Below are 20,355 nucleotides of genomic sequence, written 5' to 3'. Positions count from 1 at the left end.
CCTGTCCGGTCCCTGGACGGAGTTTGCCACAGCTCGCAGCATGGATGGTCCTGGCTGCTCCTGATGCTTGTGTTGGCTCACAGCGGTGATGAGTCAGAGTCTCAGGGGTGGTGTGGGCTTGGGGAGGAAGTGCTAATGGAGCTTCATTTTTCAGTATTTTTTCTTCTCGTGATTTATGCCGTGCATATGTGCATACATGAATATACACATGCATACACACACATGTACACACACACCCACACACACTGGGGTGGGCAAAAGTAGGTTTAGAACGCACTCAGCACTGAAGCCTGCTTGAGTGTAGCAGGTAGACGGACAGGAGCATGTGGACAATGGAGGCCCGCAGTCCGAGCACTTACGAGATTGTGTCGAGTGCGCTGGGCTGTTGTAACATGCTCTCGAGGTAATACAGCTGTCGCAGCAGTCTTAATCTGCCTGTGCTCTTCCAAAGGAACCAGTGTAAACCTACTTCTGCCCACCCCTTTGTGTGAGTGTGCAAGTGTGTTACACATGTATATACATGCACCTTTGAAAGCCCAGGTTAAGAGTGAGAAATTTTCTGCACCCTTGCTGTGTTGCCTTTCTCTTCCCTACTCCAGAGATCACTTACACCATGACTTTTATAATATTCATTACCTTATTTATATTTTTATCGTTTTGCTATCTTTATGCATCTCTAATTAATGTGAAGGAATCATTTACTTCCTTCAGCAAATATTTACTGAGCAAGTTCTAGGTACCAGGCAGTTTTATGTGCATTGGCTGAATTAATGAACAACAAAAATCAAAGACCGTACTTAAAGAACATAGAGGATGCCCTAGATGATTCGAGCTGTGGTTAAAAAAAAAAAAAAGCAGAACAGGAGAGGAAGGAACCAGGGCTGCTGGTGGGAGCTTGAAACATCAATGCAGCATTCTTTCTTGCTTCTTTCATTTAACACTGTGAAATTTTGTCACTGTAGATGTATGTGGTTACAGTTGGCTGAGTTCACTGCTGTGTATTAATTCATGTCATGCATACGTCACAAGTAATTTATCCTTTCTTTTTTGTTTGAAATTTGGACTGTTGCCAGTTTTGGACTGTTTGAAGCAGCCTCTCTATGAACATTGCTGTGCGTGAACCCTGGTGCACGTGTGTGGGCGTTTCTCACGGCGTTTCCCTGGGAGGGATATAGTGTTCCCACGTGTCTGCTGTAGTGAGTCAGCCCAACTACTTTTTAAAGTGAATGACAAATTTATACCCCCACAAGCAGTAAATGAGAGTTGTTTTTCACATCCTTGCCGACTCTTGGTTGGTTGTCACTTGCTACGACACCAGTCTGATGGAGATGGAATTCTCTCACTATATTTTAATTTTCAGTCCCCTCATTTATAATGCAGGTGACCGTTTTTTCAGATGTCACTCGGCAGTTGAGATTCCTAATTTTTAAACTCTTCTGGATCAAGTCTTGCTCATGTTGTTGTATAGGTTTGTTTGCATTTTTTCTTATTTATTCATGCTTTACAAGTTTTGGATGTTAATCCTTTCATGTTGCATCTAGTTCTTTATTAGAAGTAATCTAAATGTTCAAAAGTAGGAATGGGTTATACAAATTATAGACTATTCACACAGGGAAATCTTATGCAGCTCTTATATATCATGTACAATATTCACGGAAGTAGAAAGAATGTTCATGTTATATTGATAAATTAAAAAGAGCTCCAGAAAAGGATGATGCTGTTTCTATAAAAAAATTATATGTAAGTATAAAAATACTTAGAAGAACTTGTAGAAAGAAGGTAGTAGTTATAATTTGGAAGGAATACCTTTGATGGTCAGAAAAATGACTTAACTTGTTTAGAGGTTAGAGCAAGGTAGTGATATTTTTTCATACACAGTTTTGTAAAACAGGATTTTTCTCCCTTAATCTGAAAGAGAGTATTCCACCTTTGAGAGCAGAATTGGCACTGAGCATCCTTGAGTATTTCCTCATTTTTAATTTAACCACTACCTGATGAAATAATTCCCAGGCCTATGCATATTTTTTCTGGCTAATTGGCAACGCATGTGCTTTATTGTACACAGATGTGTTTAAAGTCTGTATCAGCTCATTTCTAGCACACTTTCATCAAATTATCTGAGTGTACTATTCCGACCGCAGCTTGGTGTCTTCAGCTGTAACCGGCGGTGTGAGACGGCACTGCCGTGTGGGGAGAGATGGTGTTGGTGTGCTGTGGAACGGGGAGGCCAGCTTGTAGTGTGTTCCCATGGTGGCACACACACTCTGACCACTCGAGAGACTGCTCTTGTTTTTGTTGTCTTCGTGCTGAAAGATGACAGCCACTGTTCTTCTAGCTAAGACGGTGTAGATGAGCTGTGCGCTGTGACTTGGACAAGCTTGGGGTGTGACAAGGTGAAGAGGAAAAGAGGGTCAGGAGAGGCTGTGCCATGTCCTTATTTTAGTCCACTTTTGTAGAGCACGAATAAACTGACTTTAAAAATTAGTGCAAAGAATTAACTCTGGTCATAGAAATAGATTGTTCAAACACCTTTGTATTCCTGGCGCATACTCTATTGGGTTAAATAGTTTAAAAATATTTTTTTTTCCTCTATTAAGACTTGATATCTTTTGGGCCTGTGTTCATCAGTGATGCTGACCTTCATTCTGTACTTGTCCACTAGCCTGAGTTCGGGGGATTTCAAGGACCTGCCCCCTTTTAAAAATACACTTCCTGAAATAGTTCATAGAAATTGGAAGTGCCTGTTTTCTGAAGGTGTAGTATTTTCTTTCTAAACCCTTTGGGGCCTGGTTCCCATTTGAAGCCTTCAGCTTTAGTTACCATTTCAACTTAAGATTTGGTTATTGGTCTTGTCAAGTTCTTTCATGTCTCTTTAGGTCAATTTTTATTGCTTACATTTTCTTAGAAAATTGCCCATTTAATGCAGTTTTTAAAATTTATTATGATAAGTTTTACACAATATATTATTAAATTTGGTCTGTTTTAGAAACCAGCCTGTGATTTTATTGATCAGCTTGAGCCAGTTGGTCTCCTTCTTTCTTGCCTTCTCTTTTTCCCTATCTCCCTCTCTTCTGACCCTCCAATTTTCATACTACTAATTTTTAGCAATAATTTTTCCCATTCTGCTTTTTTGGTGTTTTGTTATTTTGTCTAATTTGTTTCATGAATTCAAAGTTTAGTTTTCTATTTTTATTTTATGTCTGAAAAAGCTATGAATAGCAAACATGTACCTATTGTAAAAAACTAGCTTTATCGTAGATCAACTTTGTCAAATACTAATATTCTCTACAAGGTTTTTAAACGTTCACCTAACCCCACTTCCTGTTACACCTCTTCCCTTTTATAAAAGACCTACATTGGTACCTGTGTTCACTAACTGAAAGAAATCTGAAAAGGATTTTCACTTTTATGGGAAAAGGCAAAAAATGAAAATAGCATTCAGCATTTGTTTTGCATCGACTGTTAGAGGGCAGTGTGCACCCAGACCAGTGGGAGCGGCCTCACTAAGCTGCTTTATGGGAACCACACTTGGCACCTCAGCCTCCAGCTGTAGCTTTGAACTGCATCTATGAGCATCTGTGCTTTTTCTTGGTTTGTTGTGTTCATCTGTCAGCAAGATGTGTCCTAAGGTATCCGTAAAGCCTAAGAGAGCTTAGCATGAAACTGGACATAATTAACCGTTTCAGTTGTGGTGAATGAAGTAAAAACATTGTACATGTGTTGAATTTTGGGTTTCAGAACACTCAGAATTTTTTTCTTTTAAATTAACAGTAGTTTCTTTTTTGCTTTATGCCATTTCTGCTTATGAAAGGTTTTATAGGAATCATTTACTTTCAGATACTGAGGGGAACCTGTATATGCTTCTTTTCTGTAGAGAAATCAATTCTATAGGTACTGTTGATATTTTACTCACTTTCAGTTATTTTTAAAAATTAATTTTTATTTTTCATTTATAGTTGAATGTTATATTTGTATAATGTATATATTATACCAGTATATTAGTTTCAGATATGCAAGTATAGTGATTTGTATGCCTGAACTTACAAAGTGATCACCCTGATAAGTCTAGTACCCATCTGATCCCATATAGTTATTATACTATGTTACTATTATTTATTTATTTATTTATTTATTTTTTAGACAGAGGAAGGGAGGGAGAAAGAGAGGGAAAGAAACATCAATGTGTGGTTGCCTCTAGCATGTGCCCCCTTACTGGGGACCTGGCCTGCAACCCAGGCAGGTGCCCTGACTGGGGATCGAACCAGTGGCCCTTTGGTTCCCAGGCTGGCACTCAGTCCACTGAGCCACAGCAGTCAGGGCAATGTTACTAGGTTTTAATAAGTATTTTAAGTTTTGAAATTTTCCCCCTGAATAGTACTTTGGACAAACTCTGTAAGTTTTGACATATAGTATTATATTATGTTTTGTTTAGAGAAACTGAAACCTCAAAAAACCACAAAAGATGATATCTAGAAAGGACTTGTTATTTTAAGTAGTTTTAGATTTTATAAATTTAGTCTTTATTCTACTTCTCTCTGTTGCATCATCTCCACTGTTCAAAAACAAAATTTATTCAGATTTCAGAAAGTATTTTTCAGTGAGAAGGGAAAAAATCTCTTACAACATGTGAAGATGTAATGTGCTCGTTGTGTTCCATCCATCTGAGGCTTTGCTCTCTTCCTCTTGCACTTTACACGGTGCTGCCATCTAGTGTGTAGGAGGACACTGATACTTGTGCGGTTTACCTTTGCTGTTATCTGAAGCTGTGAATGAGTGTTTCTTTTTATCTGACTTCGTATAAAACATTAAGTTAAATTACCCCGAATGCAGGAGATCAGGTTTTAACTGAAATAAAGGCATATGGAAAGTATGGATTTAATACCTATTTCTTGAGCATTCTCTGCTAAAGTCCCTGTGTAAGGGCCCCAGAAACACTACTGTTGTTTTCTGCTGTTGTTTCTGTAAGATGCTCTTGCCTTGACACTGAGAAATGTGGGAAGAGGTTGTAATGTTTGAATTGAGTGTGAAAATGTTGAAGGATAATAATATAAAATAAAAATCCTGACTTTTCTTTTTAAGTGAAGTTATCGGAATTATAGCAAACTAATGCGAGCCAGTACTTACTGGGTGCTTTCTGTGGGCCAGAAAGTACTAAATATCATTATACTAAGTACTGTTTGTATAATGTCTGACCAAGTCTTTACAGCAGTTTCATGGTGGAACTTGGTGTAAAAAGAGTTCAGAGCTGGTAAGTGGGGGAGTTTGTGCTGAGTCAAGGCCATAAAGCTACTCTGCATATTTTTTGGTGGTGTTGGAAAAGAGTAAACTGACAAAAAATACTATTTTTAACAAGAAGGAGAAAACCATAGTTTCGAAATGTCCTACATGTTTAATGTAGTTAAAGGTAAATGAGTATGATGCATAAAAGTGCAGTGTGGTCTTAAAAAAATCCCTTAACTTCCCTGGTCCATAGCAGTTTATAGAAAAATGTATTAGCAAAAAACTTTGGTACATGCCTGTGAGACTTTTAGTCATTAATAAAAATGAATTAAACCAATGAAAAGGTTATTTCTTCCATCCTGTTAGTGCTACTTCCAATTTCAAGTTTAACTTGTAGATATTTCAAGTTTAAGAATATTTTACATAGAAGCACACACATGTAGAATAACCATTTGAAACAAAAGCTGTGGTAATTTTACTATTCTCACCCCTACTGAAAAGGCTCATTTTCCTCAAACCAAAACAAATGAAAATTTAACCCCTGCTCTCTTGCACATTCTGCAATAATTAGTACCAGCTCCTATGCCAAGAGGTCATGGTCATTTGAGGGGTGGATTTGGAATGAAAAGTTCACATGGTGAGTTAATTGTGCTTCTGTCACCTGAGTATCTCATTTGAGATTATCCAGTCCAAGAGTTAGGTGTGTGCAATTGGTTGAACAATGAAAAAAGATATTATGTGTCAGAGTCACATTACGCATGTAATTTACTTCCAAGAATTTGACTGAATATGCTCCGTAAAACAGTACTGTTAAGTCTGAAACTGTAAAGGTCTGACATTTTACTCTACTTATAAGCTAACAAATCCGCTTGCTACGATTATGGACAACACACATTCACATTCTAAAAAACCCTGAGACCTCTAGGTCAGAGATCAGACCTTTTAGTTACTCATAGAGTAACGTGTGTGGGAATGCCCCAGTTTCCCTGGGATGGTGCATCGAGAGCCAGACACCTTAGGTGTGTGGTGAGTGGCATATGGTACCACAAGAGACAAACTCTGAAATGAGGAAACTTGGGGCTTATGTAGGATGGCTGGCCCTTTGTCCATGTGCCTCTCTGGATATGCTGAGAGAGACCTGTGCTCTGGAATATAAACAGATCCTCTGGAGGCAGGGGGAGAGAAGGAAAGGTCTCTGTTTCTCAAAAACGCTGGGATGTGAACACACGGCTCTGGGGGGAGAGAAAGCTTTTCTGTCTCTGCAGGGCTCTATTTTTTGGGTTGCTATTCAGTCGTCCTTTAACCCAGGTACAGAAAGCTGTGTGCTCAGAAAGTCCTGACCATACAGAAATAAGAAATACCCATGAAGCATTGTTCCCTGACAAGTATTTGTCCTGGAGCAAGCATCTATAAGATGGGAGATGAGAATCTGCTGGTGTGTCTCTTAATCTCATTCCCATGTATTTATCTTGCTGTGGGCATCTCTGCGCTGCGGGTGATTTTGGTGTCTGAAGGTGAGCTAACCAGTGGCCTAGTCTGGTATTCAGCCTAGGAAACAGTGAGCTATTGCAGTTCTCAGGGAAACGGACTGTTCGGCTTGTTAAGATGCGTGTAGATCTCCAGCTTTTTCCAAAGAAATTTGAAATGATTTTATGTCTATTGTTGATTTTTGACGTATGTGCTGAAATTAGAACTTAGTTCACTTATTACTCACTTAAGATGTTAACTCTAACATAGAGTTATGCTTCCACTTGGCATTCTCAACTCAAGAGTTTTAAAGTAGTATTTTCACTGTTATGTATTAGGATGTTGGTGGTGGGTATGAGTGGACCACATAATACTGTGAGACAGAAATTATTTTTTGTGTTTCCACCTCTACTATAGGCTACAGGGGTGAAGGAAATCTTTACAAACGTCACAGTGAAATTGCAACCATAATAGAACCAAATAAAAGATGAATAAAATAACTCTTTCTGTGCCTATCTGTAATCTGGTGATTAGGCTTTGATGAATAGTTTTTTAATGTGGGTGGGGTGGTGTATTGTAATTCCACCCTTGTTTACAGTTGATTTCCATGCTTCATCTTGAGAGAAGTCTTCTGAATACTTGAAGGCTTTCTGAGTTGAGTTTTATTTTTAAAGATTCTAACAACACTAATTGCAGATGGGTTTCCATGGTAATAGAAAAGTGAATTCAATATAGGAAAAATAAGTCCTAAAATAGATTTGTAAGGAATCTAGAAGTATGGGACTTAGAAATTCTGTTTCCCACTTCTTATAGGCAGAATACTGAGATATTGTTAAGTTGATGGAAGTAAAAATAATTTCAATCATTATGTTAATGGATTCTATAGGTAAATGTAACCTAATCATTCGTAATGTGTGCTTTTGGAACATGTGGTTGAGGGACTGCATGGAGCATGGCTGTTCTGGCTTGTGCATGGGGTGTCTACAGACCCACAGACAATTCACTCAGAAAGGTTTTACTGCACACCTTGTAAGGGGTTCTTTCCTCAGGGGAAGCAAGCAGTGTACCAGTAAACTTAAGAATAATGTAATACATGGTGTAAGAGTGCTTGTAGGCATTCAAAGTCAAGAGAAGTGATTTCCTGTGGCATTCAGGGTAGGCTTTCCTGAAGACTGAATAGATTTTGGACATGCAAAGACAGAAGTGAGGAGCATTTAACAAAGAAAATTAGCTTAGACAGAGGAACCTGGGGAGGAAGGACAGGAATGCATTAGCATTGTTATACGAAAAAGTGGTTTAAGAGATGTTTGGAGAAATGCTATTCTTCAAAGTTCATCTAAGGTTTTGGACTTTGCATTTCAATTGCTTTCTTAGTAGAAACGGAGAAAGTATTAAGGGATTTTGAGACAGAAGTACCATGGTCAGTGTTTAAGGGAAATGGAGGGGGACCAGTTGGAAGACTACTGTCACACCCAGTCTGCCCTAGACTGTCCAGGCGCTCTGAGGCCCGGAGCCAGGGAAGGAGCAGTGGAGAGTGGGAAGAAAGAAACAGGTGTGAGAGGCAAGTTTTAGGAGACAGGGGCAACTATGGAATCAAAGGCTGAGCTTAGATCTTGACCCTGGGAGTATAAAAAGAAAGGCTGTGTGGAGAGGTGGAGTGGTAGGGATCCTAGGATGATTAGGGTGCTTATGCTATTTATTTAGTTTGGGAATTAAGGAGGAAAAAGAGATTGTGTGAGGGAAGATAATGAATGTAGGTTAGAAAATGAGTATTATATTCCAGTGAGATCATGTTTGTTCATTCAGTCATTCATTCACCAAACAGTTAGTGATCCTTACTTCAATCCCAGGTGCTTTTCAAGATGTTCAGGTTAGGCATATATCTATCTAATTTTTTCCTTATATACAGTGGTGGGCAAAAGTAGGTTTATAGTTGTAATACAAGTAAATAATACAATAATTAATAGATAGTAACACAAAAATAAATTCTGTTTCACTTACAACTATAAACCTATTTTTACCGACTCCTGTATTATGGTTAGAAAATCTGCTGAATGTATCGTACAAATATTTTTATCCCAGTTTATAACTATCTTTTCACTTGGATTATGGTGTCCCTTTTGTGATAACTTCAAAATGTTTGATATAGTCAGTTTTATCAGTCTTTTGTTTTGCCCTTTTCATGTTTTAGCTAAGAAATTCTTCCTTGCCCTCTGGGCATAAAGATATTTTCTTACACTTTTATTATTATTTTACATTTTAAATTTTTTATTTCCACACTGAGGTGTTTAATCATTTGGAAATACTGTGAGTTAGCATAGACCATTGACTGATACTAGCAGTAGTTCTCTGTCTGTCCCGGTGGTTTGTAAGGCCCAGTCAGTCATACACCCGTGTCCAACGGTGTATGTCAGTGGCCCGACTCCTTCTGACCCAGGGACTGCTCCTTTGCCAGTATTACTACATTTTAATTAATAGATTTCTGCTTGCTCTTGTTGTATAACAAACAGTTTGAAACTTGATGGCCTTACACGATGAGCATTTTGTTTTTTGTGCTTCCTTGGATCAACTCGTGTGGGCAGTTCTCGGTCGGTCTCCTCCGACTCAGTGCAGTCGCAGTCCTGCAGTAACAGCAGCTGGCGCTGGGCATCTGGTGCTTCCGTGATTCTCCCGCGTGGTCTTTCTTTGCACATGGTGTTCCAGCCTCCGGGGCCTTTTCCTGTGCTCTCTGTCCAGTAGTGTGCCACTGACCTTTCACTCGGTGGCTTCAGGCTCGAAGAGTGAGTAAGCAGGAGCTGTTTGATGTTCTAATCACTCGTCTTGGACGTTCAAGAACATGTTTTTCTCCACAGTTTACTGGTTCGAAGAGTCCTAAGTATAGGGTAAACTTTAAAGGAGGGGGGAAAGCCTCTACCTCCTGATGGGAGGGTAGCAAGTTCATACAGAGAGGCACTGAATTGTAGCCTCGGGCTGACTCCTGGTAGGGCTAATCTCCTGACTTCCTCAAAAGTAGCTTGGTTATTTTGGGCCACTGTTTTTTCCCACATACATTTTAAGATCCCTTGACAAATCCTGTGAAGAAAAAGACAAGCCACTGACATTTTGATAAGAATTACATTTAATGTATGGGTTTTGAGGGATAATTATTGCATTCAGAAAACAATTTGAATGTATATATTCATATTTTTCAATAATGTTTGATGATTTTCTCTGATATTCTGCATTTTTGTTGGGTTAATTTTAGGTGCTTATGGTTTTTATTGCTAATATGAATGAGAATTTTGAAAAATTTCATTTTAAAGGTTGATTCTATCAATTATTAAAATGCTGGTGATTTTTTCACATTAAAACACTTTTAAACAGATTTATTGAGGTATAACTGATATACCATAAATTTACCATATATTGAATAATTATAAATGTGCTCTATTTTTATATATTCGCAATGTTGTGCAAGCATCACCAAAGTCTAATTTTAGAGCATTTTCTTCACTTTAAAATTAACCCCTGTACCCACTCTCAGTCATTACCTTCCCCTTCCAAACTTGGGGCCCCTCTCCTCCCGTGCAGCCCTGGTAACCACTGACCTACCTTCTGTCATTATGGATTTGCCGATTCTGGACATTTCGTGTAAATGGAATCTTACAATATGTTGTCTTTTGTGACAGGCTTTTAAATTTATCATACTGTTTTCAAAATTAAGATACAGCAGTATCAGTGCTTCATTGCTGTTATCATGAAATAATGTTCCATGGTATTACTGCACATGGTATTTCATGCAATTTTAATTTTACATTTTAAATTTAATACTTCTGAGAGACTTCTGCTTTAGGGAAGGTGGGGTGGACTGTGGTAATTTTTCTGTTTTTTTAAAAACCATTTTACAAGTACAACTCTGTGACATAAGTACATTCAAACTGTTGTGCAAAAATCACCACTGCTCATCTCCAGAATTTTTCATCAATACAAACTAAAGAATATGAGGATGATTCAACATATGAAATGATCAGTCAGTGTAATGCACTACAATGAATGAAGAAAACCCACGTGTTTATCTCTGTTGGTGCAGGAAAAACATCTGACAAATTTAGCACCCTACCATGATAAAACCAAGGAGACCAAGTCTGAAAAACCCATAGCTAACATCATGTCAATGATAAAAAACTGAAAGCAACCTCCCTAACATCAGGAGCAAGATAAGAATGCCTGCTTTCATCACTACTGTTCAACGTGGTATTGGAAGTCCTAGGCCGAGCAATTAGGCAAGAAAAAGAAATTGGAAGGAAAGAGGCAAAATTATCTCTGTTTATAAATGAGATGCTGTTATATGTAGAACACCATAAAGAATTTATAAGAAAACTCTTAGAAATAAATAAATTCAACAGAGTTGTAGAATGTAAAATTAACAGTCATGTATCAGTTATGTTTCTATACACTAACAAGGAACAATATGAAAAATAAAATTAAGAAAATAATTCCATTTACAATAACATTCAAAACAATAAAACACTTAGGAATAAACTTAAGAAAGAAGGTGAAAGACTTGTATACAGAAAGCTACGACATGTCGCTGAAAGAATTTAGACAAAACCTAATAAATGTGAAGGCATCCTGATTTCATGGATTGGAAGATTTCTTATTGTTGAGATGACAGTACTTTGCAAAGTGTTCCACATCTATTCTGTCAAAGTTCCAGTGCCATTTTTTTGCAGAAAAATTCATTTTAAAATTCATGTGAATTCTCAAGGGACCCTAAATAGCCAAAACAATCTTGAAGAAGAACAGAGTTGAAGAACTCACACTTTTCAGTATCAGAGCTTACAGTAAAGCGAAAGTAATCAAAACAGTGTGGTAATGATATAAGATGGACATATAAAGGCCAACAGAATAGAATAGAGATTCCCAAAGTAAACCCTTACATTTATGGCCTATGACTGGCAATGAGACCGCCAAGTCCGTATAATGAAGGGAACAGCAACGTTTCAATGACTGGGGCTGGGGAACTGTATGTACACATGCAAAGTGGCGTTCGACCCTTCCCTGCAACTGTAGTGTAGACATGAACTACAAGTGGATGTGAGACCTAGATGTGAAAATGGAAACTGTAAAACTGAGAATACATATCAGAAGGTATTGGCGAGATTGGATTTGGCAAGATTTCTTTGGTGTGGTACCCAAAGTAAAGGCAAAAAAGAAAAAAGATAAATTGAACTTGATCGAAATGAAAAACATTTGTACATCCAAAAACCTTATCGAGAGTGAGAGGCAGCGCAGGGCTGTTTTTTCTGTGTCTGTGAAAGTCACGGGTTTTCTCCTTCATCGTGTGTCGCACTGATGGGCGTCTGTTTGCTGAGCCATCTGTGCCTCTTGATAATGGTGCCTGCTTTTCTAACGTGCTGTGGTGTTGGGTTTGCTAGTATTCTGCTGAGAATTTTTACATTTGTGATAATTAGGGATATTGGCCTGCAAATTTCTTTTCTTGCAGTCTCCTCATGGATTTAATATCAGGGTAATGCTAGCTTCTAAAATAAGTTTGTAACTGTTCTCTCCAGTTCATTTTTATGGAAGAGTTTGCTAATGATTGCTATTAATTCATCTTTAAATGTTTGATAAAAATCACTACTGAATTCATGAGTTGAGGAACTTTTGGGGGGACGTTTCTGAATACTGATTCAATTTTCTTGTTATTTGTTCAGAATTCCTATTTTTTTATGATTCAGCCTTGGTAGTTTATCTGTTTCTAAGAACTTACTCGTTTTGTCTACGTAATCCAGTCTGTTGATGCACGAGAAACTGTTGATAGTGATTTCACAATCCATTGTATTTCTTTAGTATCAGTTGTAATTTTCCCATTTTCATTTATAATTTTGAGTCTTGTCATTTTTTCTTAGTCTAGTTAAAGTCTGTCCATTTTATCTTTTCCAAAAAACAACTCAGTTTTATTGATAATTTTTATTGTTTTTCTAGTGTCTAGTTTTATTTATTTCTGCTCTAATCGTTATTATTTCTTCTCTTCTCCTAACTTTGGGTTTAGTTCCTTCATCTTTTTCTAGTTCTTTGAGGTGTAAAGATAGGTTTTTTACTTGAGATTTTTTTTAAATGTAGGACTCTTATTGTTATACACTTTTTAGAACTGTTTTTGTATTATCCCATATGTTTTGGTATGTTGTATTTCTATTCTCTAGATTTTCAAATTTCCCTTTGATTGCTTATTTGATTCATTGGGAGTTCATGAGTGTATTGTTTAATTTTCACATATTTGTGAATTTTCTAGTTTTTCTCCTGTCACTGATGCTAGTTGTGTACCATTGTGGTTGGAAACCATACCTGGAATGGTGTCAGTCTTTTCAAATCCCCCAAGACGTGGGATCTGCCCTGTGCTCTCTCCGGGGAACACTGTGCATGTGTCGGAGAAGCACGTGTACGGTGCTGCTGTGGGGCTGAGAGTTTGCTGTGTGCCCGCTCAGTCCTCTTCGTCTGCAGCAGCAGTTTTCAGCTGGTGCGCCGCAGGAGTTTTTAAAACATGTGATACTTGGCTATTCAGTGAGGGAGACTGGCCTGTTTTCTCTTAGGGTGTCATAAAAAATGACAACAGCCACACAACAATATCCATTCAGTGTGAATGAGTGAAAATTACACCTTTCTTTGGTCAGATTGGCAGAAAATGTATTTTTTTGGTGTGCCATAGAACTTTAGTGATTAGTTCACGTGTGCCATGGTGTGAAACGGGTCGAAAGCTGCTGATCTGCCCTCTGGCTGAAACCCAGTGTTCCATCATCAATTTTCTGCCCATGATTGAGAGTGGGGTGTGAAAACCCCTCACTAGTACTGTGTTGCTCTTTATTACTTCTTTTATTTCTTTTTTTTTAAATATATTTTATTGATTATGCTATTACAGTTGTCCCATTTCCCCCCTTCTCTCCCCTCCATCCTGTAACCCCCTCCCACCCACATTTCCCCCTTTAGTTCATGTCCATGTGTCGTATTTATGAGTTCTTTAGTTTCTACATTTCCCGTACTATTCTTGCCCTCCCCCTATCTATTTTCAACCTACATTCTATGCTACTTATTCTCTATACCTTTTCCCCCTCTCTCCTCCTCCCACCCCCCCTGCTGCTAACCCTCCATGTGCCCTCCATTTCTGTGGTTCTGTTCCTGTTCTAATTGTTTACTTAGTTTCTTTTGGTTTTGCTTTAGGTGTGGTTGTTAATATTTGTGAGTTTGCTGTCCTTTTACTATACATGTCTTTTCTTTACCTTCTTTTCTTAGATAAGTCCCTTTAGCATTTCATAAAATAAGGGCTTGGTGATGATGAACTCCTTTAACTTGACCTTATCTGAGAAGCACTTTATCTGCCCTTCCATTCTAAAGGAGAGCTTTGCTGGATAGAGCAATCTGGGATGTAGGTCCTTGTCTTTCATGACTTGGAATATTTCTTTCCAGCCCCTTCTTGCCTGTAAGGTCTCTTTTGAGAAATCAGCTGACAGTCTGATGGGAACTCCTTTGTAGGTGACTGTCCCCTTATCTCTTGCTGCTTCTAGGATTCTCTCCTTCGTTTTTACCTTGGCTAATGTAATTATGATGTGCCTTGGTGTGTTTCTTCTTGGGTCTAACTTCTTTGGGGCTCTCTGAGCTTCTTGGATTTCTTGGAAGACTGTTCCCTTTGCCAGATTGGGGAAGTTCTCCTTTATTATTTGTTCAAATACGTGCTCAATCTGTTGCTTTTCCCCTTCCGATTCTGGTACCCCTATAATTCGGATATTGGAACGTTTAAAGGTGTCTTGGATGCTCTTAATCTTTTCCTCAATTTTTTGAATTCTTATTTTATCTTGCTTTCCTGCTTGGTTGATTCTATCTTCCTTCTGGTCCACTGTATTGTTTTGAGACTCATATTCCTTCCTTTCACTATTGGCTCTCCTCCGCGTGTCTTCCTGCATCTGTTTTATGGTAATCTGCATTCTTTCATCTAAATTTCGTCCAAAATCCACCAGTTCTGTGAGCTTTCTGATCACCAGTGTTTTGAACTGTGCATCTGATAGATTGGCTAATTCTTGGTCACTCAAAAGGATGAGTCCTGGGGGACTGATCTTCTCTGTTGAAAACATATTTTTTTTTCCCCGTCTCTCCTTTTTTTTTTCCGGTCTGGTTGCTCTTGTTACGGTGGGGGGCGGAGCCTTAGGTGCTCACTGGGGCTGGGCACCCCAGTCGCTAGATTGTGACGTTATAAGTGGGGGCGGGGCGGGGCGGGAGCGGGAGCGGGGCGGGAGAAAACAATGGCGGTAGTTCCGTTCTCCTGGACTCAGACCCTTGTCTGGGCTTCCGGGCCGCGAGTTCTGCCCTGGTCCACAATCGCTACCCCTCTAGGTCTGCCAGCCGCAGCTTGCGTACTCAGGGATCACCGCTGCCTTCTAGCGTGCCGGATGGCTTTTGCACCGATTTCGCGCCAAACCTTCCCCGACCTCCGCGCGCCCGCCGGGCTGGTCTTCTCCTACCAGTCCGGATGAACGCGTCTACTTCAACTTCTTGGCTGCCTGACTTCCATTCAGATAAATCCTCTGCCGGATCTGGGTGTTATTCTGATAGTAAATTATTGTTGTAAATTATTGGTTTTCTAATCTTGGTTGTACGAGGAGGTACGGTGCGTCCACCTATTCCTCCATCTTGCTGGAACAGGTACTTCTTTTATTTCTATTAATATTTGCTTTATGTATTTAGGTGCCAGATGTTGGGAGCATATGTATTTACTACTTATTGATATAATCTTCTTGATAGATGGACCCTTTTATCTTTACATAAACCTTCATTTGTCTGTTGTGACAGCTTTTGACTGAATGTCTACTTTGTGTAATAGAAGTATTGTGATTTCTCCAGCCTTTTGGTTTTCGTTTGCACGGGATATCTATCCCTCTCCCTGCTTTCAGTCTGTATGCGTCCATAAAGCTGAAATGATTCTCTTTTAGACAACTTCCAGTTGAATCTTATTTTTTATCTATTTAGCCACTCTATTTTTTGACTCAGGAATTTAATCATTTACATTTAAAGTAATTATTGGTAGGTCAGGGCATACTAGCGCCATTTTGTTAGTTGTTTTCAGTTTGAGTTTTAGTTTTTTGTTACCTTCATATCTCGCTGTCTCCCTTGGTGATCTGATAACTCTTTGTGACATTATGCTTTGATTCTTTTTCTCTTGTGTGTGTTTTCTTCAGTTTCGTCCTTTGTGATTACTGTGAGGTTTACATAAAGTATCTTATAGTTACAGTATCCTATTTTAAGCTGATAACAAGTTAAGTTCAGTTGAATGGAAAAATTATACTTCTTTCCTCTCTCTCACATTTTAGGTTATTGATGTTACAGACTATATCTTTTTATACTACGTATCCATTTTAAAATTACTGCAGCTATAGTTACTGTGTTTATTTTTAAATTTTTACAGTAGAGACTGAAGTGTTGTGCACAGCACTCCTACGTTATTCGAGTGTTCTGAATTTGACCATTATTCACCTTTACCAGTGAGTTTTACTCATTTATGTTTTTACCTTGTTTCTTCGCACCTTTTCATCTCAGTTTGAAAAACTTTCTTTACAATTTCTTGTAAGGCAGATTTAGTGGTGAACTTCCTCAGCTTTTATTTGTTTGAAAATGTCTTTATTTCTTTTTCTTCTTTGACAGGAAGCTCTGCCATGGATCATATTTTTGTTTTGCAGTTCTTTTTGTTCAACATTTTGAACGTATCATCTCTCTCTTCGCCTACCAAGTTTCTGCTGATACCCTTATGGGGTTCCCTTGTATTTGAAGAGTGTTTTCTTGCTTCCAAAATTCTGTCTTTTTGGGTTTTTGATAATTTGATTATAATGTGTCATGGTGAAGTCCTGTTTGGATGGCATATGATTTGGGTATATACATATTCTTTAAATTTGGGATGTTTTCAGCCACTTTTTCTTTAAATAGGTTTTCTGCCCCCTTTTCTCCCTCTAACTTTTCTGGGTCTCTAGTGATGCATGCCTGTCATTTATTGACTACATTCCGTAGTATTTCTTCACACTTTTTCATTCATTTTTCGTTTTGCTTCTCTGACTAGATAGTTTTGAATGACCTGCCTTTGAGTTCATTGATTCTTTCTGTTACTTAATTGAGTCTGCTGTTAAACTATCAATTGTAATTTTCAGTTAGTCATTATGCTCTTTAGCTGTATAATGTGTAGTTTTAATGGTTTTTATTTCTTGGTTAAACCTCTTACTTTGTGTATTGTTTTCCTTTGTATATTTGTGTATTACTTTCCTTTAGTTGTCTGTGTTTTCTTGTATTTTTGTTTGACTTCTTTAAGGTGATGATTCTCACAAAGCTGCATTTTTTAGGACCTGTCCTGGATTTTCATGTGCCGCCTGTGGCAGTGTCCTACTTCCTTGCTCCGTCACTACCCTGGGTGCTTGCATCCGTGTCTGTGCACTTATAGAAGTGGTCACCTCCTCCAGTCTTCATGGGCTTGTTTTGGTGGAGAAGGACTTTCACCAGTCGGCCCAACTTGTGGTTTTGAGTGGGCCACTTGGTAGTCTTGCCTGACAGGGACTGGCCCGGAGCGTGTCTCCCTCAGGCTGGCCTGTAGTGTGGGGGTCCTTGACTTTGTGCAGGGAAGATTTCATACCGAGAGTCCAGGTGGTTTCGAGAGTGTGTTTGTTAAAGCTGGGCAGTGACACAAAGGGAGGGCTTAGGGGAGAAGAGGCAATGGGGGAGAGCCCAGGCGGTGCTCTGCTTCGACTCCCTGGAAACGCTATAGGGGAACAGTGAGCCACGGCGGGGCTGTCAGCACCCTGGGCAAAGTCAGAGAAAGGGGGGCCCTGGAGACGGGTTCAGGGGGTGAGCCCAGTGGAGCTGCTGCTGCCCACTGCTCCCCTGGCTGCAAGTCTCACGGGACACTTAGAGTTTAGCAAAGGATATGGATGTGCTGTAGAGCGAGCCTGCACTGAGTCTTTGTCCTGAGGGCTTTTTATCTTTTTTCTGTGGGTGAGAAGCTTAGGGAGGTTTTTAGCAGAATGTTCATCAGCTTTCCAGGTGAATTTTTAACATGCTGATGTGTCAAAATGAGTGCATAGGAGGTTTGGGGGATGTTCTGTGGTCCACCATACTGTTTAACTTTTAATCTTGAATCTGCCTGGCTTTTAATGGGGTTTTATTTATTTGTTCCCCTGACTTCAGCTGTCCTTGGGGTTAGCTGGCACAAATGACATTAACTGAGTCTCTGTTCTCTATCCCCCACACCACAGAGATTTAAATTATGTATTCTTTGATTAGGGAGGGGAGATATAAACCACTTACTCTCAGTGTCCTAGGTAAGGGGAGATAAGTTCTTGTGATTCGCCAGCTGGCTATAAGTTGCCCAAACTGCTGGGTCTTGTTTTATTTTCTTGTCTCAGTTTCCCCATTCCACTTGGCAGTAGTGTCTGAGGAAGGGTGGGCTTGCTGCTGGGATCTCTGGTGGACGGGGCTGCTGGCTAGACCTCACCCTCAGACAGGACCACTTGCTGAGCTCCATGACTGGGCATGCTGCATGCTGGGCTTGTCATCGCCGCTGGCCAGGTGTGGCTGCATCCCTGGTCAGTTGGTGCCTCTGGCTGAGCTGGTGTTCAGGTGGGACTGCAGGCTGGGCTCTGGGGTTTGGTGAGGCTGGAGGCTGTTCTGTGCATGTGGGTGGGGTTACAGGTTGGCTTTGAGATGGTGGGTCGGTGTGCATAGGTCTTAACCATTCATGTCTGTGGGGTAACTTGCTAGATTCCCCATCTAGGCAGGGCTGCTGGTCAAGAGTGATCGCTGACTGGATTTCTGGGTTAGTCAGGGCCGAAAGCAGTGCCTTGTGGCTGGGTGTGGCTGTAGTTTCGACTCCACAATTGGTTAGGATCACTCACTGTGCTCAGTGGTTGCCAGGTCTGTCGATTGGAGACTCCAGTTGGACGAACTGATGATTGTGCCCCTGGCCCTGCAAGGCCGCATTTTGGCTCTGTGGCTGTGTAGTGCTCTTGGCTGGGTTTCTCTTGTGGGGCAGTGTCACCAGCAGGGACATGGTGCCACCTCCAAAATCCATTCACTTCACTGGTCACTGTGTGCCCCATTCCCCTTTTTTGTCACTAAGTGACTTTGAGTGGCCTATCTCTGCCGATTCCCCAGTGTTCCCTGAGGCAAGACAGAGGTCTTGACATTTGCTGCTAGACACTGGAGAGGCTGGGGAAGCTGAATGTCCATCTTGGGCTTTTTTTCCCCACTGGAGAAACCATGTTCCTAGGGAATCCCTCTTAGTGTGATTCTCTGCTGACTGGGGAGAGAGGAGAGGCTGTCTAGGTGAAACCCTCTTACCTTTCTAATACAATTTTTCTCAAACTTTTGTTCCTAGGGTTTGCCTTGACTTCACCACTAGGTTCTAGTATTTTCGCAGAGGCATTCTTGTTAGTGGGTAGTTGTTAATCCTCATTTTTATGAAGGGGCCCTAGAGTCAGCATTCTATTCCTCCGTATTCTTAATATCTCTTCCCAAATAATCTCTTTATATCTATCTCTCTTTTTTCTTCTCAGATTTCCATAATGCAAGTTTTGGTCCTTTTTCTTTTTTATCCTCAATGGAGGACATTTTTATCATTGCTTTTTAGCAATGAGAGGGGGAAGGGCTGAGGAGAGAGAGACAGACAGACATCGATGTGAGAGAGAAACATCCTTCATGTATGTGCCTGACCAGGGATCGAACCCACGGCCTTTTGGTCTACAGGATGATGCTCTAATCACTGAGCCACACCTGCCAGGACAAGTTTTGGTCCTCTTGATGATGTCCTATAGCTCCCTTTGGCACTTTTCACTTTAAAAAATTTCTTTTTCTTTTTGTTCTTTGGACTGTATAATTTTATTTATACTTTCTTTAAATAAGTTGATTTTTCTCCCTCCCCAAATCTGCTGTTGATCCTTTCAGTGAAATTTTGTTTTAGCAAGTGGTTTGTCATCGCCCAAGTTTGTGTTTGATTCTCTCTTTTTTAAGTTTTCATTGTATTGTTTTCTTGCTTTCCTTTAGTTCTTTGTGGGTTCTTTGAGCTCTTGGAGTGTATTTTAGATAGTTCATTTGAAATCTACTTAAAATCTTATATCTAGACTTCTCAGAAACGGATTCTATGGTCTTATTTTTACTTTTCTTGATAATGACCCCTGCCTTCCTAGGGTTGGTGAGGTGTTTTGTTTGTTTGTTTTTGGTGTATGTTGTGATTTTTTTCATTGCGTACTGGACATTTGAATGTTATAATGTGGTGACCCTGGCAATCAGATTCACACCTTTCTACAGTTGTTTTTGTTCATGAAGGATGTAGTTGTCTGTTTGTTTAGTAGCTTTTCCAGATTATTTTTGCAAAGACTATTCTCTCTCATGGCTTCTCAGTAAAGTCTCTCTTCTTTTAGCTTCTGTTCAGGTAGTATGTATTTTTTTTTCAGGTAATTCCTTGAATGTCAGGAGCTAAAAATAAAGGAAACAGGCAGTTTGTCCTGCTTTTGCACATTTTCTCTGTGTTAGGGCACTCATTCAACTCTAAGATTAGTTGGAGGTGAAAGGGTCGGCTATTCTTATATCTTCTGTGGGCATGTGTTCTGCCCTGGACACATTCGTGGGTTTTTCAATGCCCTAATTTCACAAAGAACCTCTCTC

General features: G+C 39.7%; 1 protein-coding gene across 3 annotated transcripts in view; it reads left to right on the top strand.

The window, feature by feature from the left end:
- ARHGAP32 (Rho GTPase activating protein 32) overlaps positions 1-20,355 on the top strand; it is a 265,997-nt gene that overhangs the window by 129,294 nt on the left and 116,348 nt on the right. The window lies entirely within an intron of this gene.

This window comes from Phyllostomus discolor, chromosome 13, assembly GCF_004126475.2.
Source record: "Phyllostomus discolor isolate MPI-MPIP mPhyDis1 chromosome 13, mPhyDis1.pri.v3, whole genome shotgun sequence".
Lineage (NCBI taxonomy): Eukaryota > Metazoa > Chordata > Mammalia > Chiroptera > Phyllostomidae > Phyllostomus > Phyllostomus discolor.
Note: the sequence above shows the minus strand (reverse complement) of the source record. Positions and strands in the feature narration are given on the sequence as shown.